Below are 6,027 nucleotides of genomic sequence, written 5' to 3'. Positions count from 1 at the left end.
GGAACTAGAAAAAGAAGAACGAGGCCAGGTGCAGTGGCTCACGCCTGTAATCCTGCCACTTTGAGATTGTGAAGGTAGGAGCATCACTTGAAGCTAGTATTTCAAAACTCACCTAGGCAACCAAGCAAGACCCTGTCTCTACAAAAAATTCAAAAATTAACCAGGCATGGTGGTTTATGCCTATAGTCCCAGCTACTCAGGTGGCTGAGGCAGGAGGATCACTTGAGCCCAGGAGTTGCAGACAGTGAGCTATGATCACGCCACTGCACTCCACCTAATCAACAGAGTGAGACCCCATCTCTCAAATAAATATTCAACCCAAAGTTATCAGAAGGAAGGAAGTAATGAAGATGAGAACAGAGATAAACAAAATAATGAATAGAAAAACAATAGAGATAATCAATGAAACAAAAAGTTGGTTCTTCAACCAAACACTTGCATAAGTGTATGCCAACAAATTGGATAAACTAAATGAAATGGATAAAATACTAGCAACATAAACATACTAAGACTAGGACTAAATCATGAAGAAAGGGAAAATCTGGATAGACCTATATGTCAAAGCCATTTCATTGCACCCTGGCTACTTTCACAAGTCTGGTTAGATGGAACACACACAGAGCAAGTTAAATGCAGTGAATTTGTTACTTACAGTTAGACATCAAGAGACAACAGAAGCCTAGGATTCAGGACAAGCCATCTGAAAGACTCAGGAAAGCTACCCAGGGTGGGTGGAGGCCTGTGTGTCATGTCCCGTGTGCACTGCACCTGAGAGACCCCAGAAAGGTGCCCACTCCCTGGGTTTTATTTTTTATTTATTTTTGAGAGATGGTCTCTCTCTGTCTCCCAGGCTGGAGTCCAGTGGTGCAATCTCGGGTCACTGCAACCTCTGCCTCCTGGGTTCAAGTGATTCTCATGCCACAGCCTCCTGAGCACCTGGGATTACAAGCACCCACCATGATACCTGGCTAATTTTTGTATTTTTAGTAGAGACGGGGTTTCACCATGTTGGTCAGGCTGGTCTCGAACTCCTGACCTCAAGTGATCTGCCCACCTCGGCCTCCCAAAGTACTGGGATTACAGGCATGAGCCACTGTGCCTGGCTCCTCTGGGTTTTATACCATGGGAACTATGGGAACAACATGACAGAGTGGGCTAAAATGTTAAAGGGCATCGTGTTTCTGTGGGGGACAGGAAGAGAGCCTGGGCTCTTCCACCCATCTCCTTTATCTTGGAATGTTGCATTCCCAGCATATTCCACACTTAATTTTTTTTTTTTTTTTTTTTTTCTGAGATGGAGTCTCACTCTGTCACCCAGGCTGGAGTACAATGGCACGATCTCGCCTCACTGCAACCTCTGCCTCCTGGGTTCAAGTGATTCTCCCACCTCAGCCTCCTGAGTAGCTGGGATTATAGGCACCCACCATGATGTCTGGCTAATTTTTGTATATTTGTAGAGTTGGGGTTTCACTATGTTGGCCAGGTTGGTCTTGAACTCCTGACCTCAGGTGATCCATCTGCCTCAGCCTTCCAAAGTGTTGGGATTACAGGTGTGAGCCACCTTGCCTTGTGGCTACACTTATTCTTAAGAAATAAGAATGAGTGAGAAAGAGGATAGAACTAGGTTGCTCCAAGGCCACCCAGAGAATTGTCCTGTGCTATTAACTAATAATGAGATTGAGTCAGAAATCAAAACTTTGACAAAAGCCCAGGACTTGATGGCTTCACTAGTTAATTTTACCACACATTTAAAGAAGAAGCAATACCAGTTCTCAAACTTTTGCAAAAAATTGAAGATAAGGTAACACTTTTTTTTTTTTTTTTTTTTTTGAGACAGAGTCTTTGCTGTGTTGTCCAGGCTGGAGTACAGTGGTGGGATCTCGGCTCACTGCAAGCTCTGCCTCCCTGGTTCATGCCATTCTCCTGCCTCAGCTCCCCGAGTAGCTGGGACTACAGGTGCCCACCACCATGCCTGCTAATTGTTTGTATTTTCAGTAGAGACGGGGTTTCACCGTGTTAGCCAGGATGGTTTTGATCTCCTGATCTCATGTTCTGCCCGCCTCGGCCTCCCAAAATGCTGGGATTACATGTGTGAGCCACCGTGCCCGGCCAAGATAAGGCAACACTTTCTGACTCATCCTATGAGGCCAGCCTTAACCTGACATCGAAGCCGGACAAAAACGCTACAGGAAAAGACAACAGACCAATATCTCTTAGGAATATTGATGCAAAAATCCTCAACAAACTACTAGCAAACCAAATTCAGCAGCACATTAAAGGAATATGCACCATGATCAAGTGGGATTTATTCCTGGGATCCAAAAGTGGTTTAATATTGGAAAATCAATATTATATACCCTATAACAAATGAAAGGAGGAAAGCGTGCAATTATGTCAATTGATGCAGGAAAAAGCATTTGACAAAATTTAGCACCCTTCCATAATAAATAAAGCAGTCAACAAACTAGGAATAGGAATACAACAATTAGTAGCATTTCTATATATGAACAACAAACTAGCCAAAAAGGAAGTCAAGAAGGAAGTCCCATTTAAATTGCTACCAAAAATATGTAAATATTGAGGAATAAATTTGAGGAGGTGAAAGACATCATGAGGAAAACTACAAAATACTGATGAAATAAATTGAAGAGGATTCAAACGAATGGAAAGACATTACATGCTCATGGATCAGAATTAATATTGTAAAATCACCATACTACCTAAGGCAGTGTACAGATTCAGTGCTATCCCTATCAGAACATCAGTGACAACCTTCACAGAAATAGAAAAATGTCTTAAAATTTGTAGGGAGACACGCAAGACCCCAAATAGCCAAAGCAATCCTGAGCAGAAAGAACAAAGCCAGAGGGATCACACTACCTAACTTCACAATATAGTACAAAGCTGTAGTAACCAAAACAGCCTCGTACTGGCATAAAAACAGACACATAAATCAATGCAACAGAATAGAGAAACCGGGAATTAATCACATATCTACAGCCAACTAATTTTTGACAAACGTGCCAAGAACACTTTTTGGGGACAGAGCAGTCTCTTCAATAAATGCTGCTGAGAAAATGATATCAATATGTTGAAGAATGAAACTACAGTCTCATCTTTCACCCTATAAAAAAATCAACTCAAAATGGATTAAAGACCTAAATATAGGACCTGAAACTATAAAACTACCAGAAGAAAAAGTAGAGGAAATGTTTCAGAATATTGGTCTAGGGAAATGTTTTATGAATAAGACCTCAGAAGCACAGACAACAAAAGCAAAAACTAAACAAATGGTATTATATCAAACTAAAAAGCTTCTGCACAGCAAAGGAAACAATGGAATGAAAAGACAACCTGCAGAATGGGATAAAATATTTGCAAACTATTCATTCAACAAAGAATTCATATCCAGCGTATACAAGGAACTCAAATGTCTCAACAGCAAAAAAAATGAACAATGCAATTAAAAGTGGGAAAAAGATCTGGGTATTTCTCAAAAGAAGACATACAAATGACCAAAAAATATATGAAAAATGTTGGACATCACTTAATCAAGGGAAATGCAGATCAAAACTGCAATGAAGTATCATCTCACCTCAGGATAGCTATTATCAAAAAGAAAAAAATAAGAAATGCCCGTGAGGATGTGGGCAAAACGGAACTCTTACACTGTTGGTGGGAATGCAAATTAGTACAGACACTGCGGAGAACAGTATGGAGGTTCCTTTAAGAACTACAAATAGAATTATATGATCCAGCAATCTCACTGGGGCACTTATCCAAATAAAAGGAAATAAGCATATCAAAGATATATCTGCATCCCCATATTTGTTGCATCACTATTCACAATAGCCAAGATATGGAATCAATCTAGGTGTCTAACAACGATGAATGGATGAAGAAAATGTGGCATATATGCACAATGGAATACTATTTAGCCAGAAAAAAAGAATAAAATCGGCCGGGCATGGTAGCTCATGCCTGTAATCCCAGCACTTTGGGAGACCGAGGTGGGTGGATCACAAGGTCGAGATCGAGACCATTGAGACCAACATGGTGAAACCCCGTCTCTACTAAAAATACAAAAATTAGCTGGGCGTAGTGGCACACACCTGTAGTCCCAGCTACTCAGGAGGCTGAGGCAGGAGACTCGCTTGAACCTGTGAGGCGGAGGTTGCAGTGAGCCGAGATCACGCCACTGCACTCCAGCCTGGTGGCAGAGTGAGACTCCCTCTCAAAAAAATCAAATCAAATCGAATCAAATCCTGTCATTCTCAGCAACACTTATGTAACTGGGGGACATTATGTTATGTGAAATAAGCCAAGAAAAGAAGGTTAAACAATGCATGTTCTCACATGCAGAAGCTTTAAAAGGTTGATCTTATAGAAGTAAAAAGGAGAAAAGAGGATACTAAAGGGTAGGAAGAATTTGGGGAAGGAGGGAATAGGAAGATATTTGTTAAAGGATAGAAAATTAAAGCTAGATAGCAGGAATAAATTATCATGTTCTATACCACTGTAGGATGACTATAGTTAACAATAATATAGTTTCAGATAGCTAGAAGGAGGGTATTGAATATTCCCAACACAAAGAGATGATAAATATTTGAGATGATGTATGTGTTACACTGATTCAAATCCAGGCGGTCTATCTCTGCAGCCCACACTGTTAGCCACTAGTATGTCAGAAATTCAAAACTTCAAAGTCAATGTCTAACCAACCCAGGAGCAGTGAACACCACCAGATGCCTGATCAAGGTCTTGAAATACCATCTCCCATTAAAAAGAGCCAGGTTCCTTGGAGAAATGGCTGATTTAAGGTCTGGGTCAGGAAATGAACAAGAGAAACCTGAAGCACCTTGTCATATAGATAACAAGCTATTGAAGACTAATAGGATCATTCCAAAAGAAGACTCTCAAGAGCCAACTTAAAGAGGCTCCCAATGGCCAAAGATGTGACAATTTGAGTATCAGTAGGGATAACAACAGCAATAGATTGAAGCACATCAAACATGTTTATGAGTTCATAATGATGCTCAAAAATTGGTCATATTTAGAAGATAATTGGGAATTGTTAAATGGAAGACTGGTAAATTCTTTTTTCCTGACATTCCTATGTGAACTGTATACCTGAATGACTACATAGTACATGATGTGAAGCTCCTCTTTATAGAAATAATCCAGCTGCTAAATGACAAAGGAATGATAGAGTGTCCCTTTTCTGCAACCTCTAATGTTGTGGTGTGATCATAGCTGACTGCAGCCTCAAACTCTTGGCCTCAAGCAATCCTCCCTCTTCTTCAGCCTCCCAAAGTGCTGTGGTTACAGGCATGAGCCACTGTGCCCAGCATTTGTACTTAATTTTTTAAAACTCTAAAAGAAATTACATTTATGAGAAAATTGATAATTTGAGCAATGACTCAATGTTTGATGATGTTAAGGAAATGTTGTTAATATTTTAGATGTGTTAATAATATGGCTTTTTAAAAGTCTTTATTTTTATTGATGAAATTATATGTTCTGGGATTTTGCTTCAAAATACTATGCAATGGGGTTGGGGATAGAGAGGAAACAGAATTGGCCCTGAGTTGATAATTATTGGAGTTGGGGGATGGATACATGGAAGTTCATCACTATTCTTTCTACTATTGTGTAGTTTAGAATTACCATAATGAAATGTGTTTTGTAAAATTAAATGCCTAATTTTGGGGTTGCACAAAATACATACTGTTTCTAATAAAAATGTCTCACGTGTCCATGTGAAGAGATCACCAAACAGGCTTTGTGTGAGCAACATGGCTGTTTATTTCACCTGGGTGCAGGCAGGTTGAGTCCGAAAAGAGAGTCAGCAAAGGGTGGTGGGATTATCATTAGTTCTTACAGGTTTTGGGATAGGCGGTGGAGTTAAGAGCAATGTTTTGGGGGCAGGGGGCGGATCTCCCAAAGTACATTCTCAAGGGTGGTGAGAATTACAAAGAACCTTCTTAAGGGTGGGGGAGACTATAAAGAACCTTCCTAATGGTGGGG

This window comes from Chlorocebus sabaeus, chromosome 20, assembly GCF_047675955.1.
Source record: "Chlorocebus sabaeus isolate Y175 chromosome 20, mChlSab1.0.hap1, whole genome shotgun sequence".
In the NCBI taxonomy this organism is placed as follows: Eukaryota; Metazoa; Chordata; class Mammalia; order Primates; family Cercopithecidae; genus Chlorocebus; species Chlorocebus sabaeus.
The sequence above is the reverse complement of the archived record's forward strand: the minus strand, read 5'-3'. Positions refer to the sequence as shown.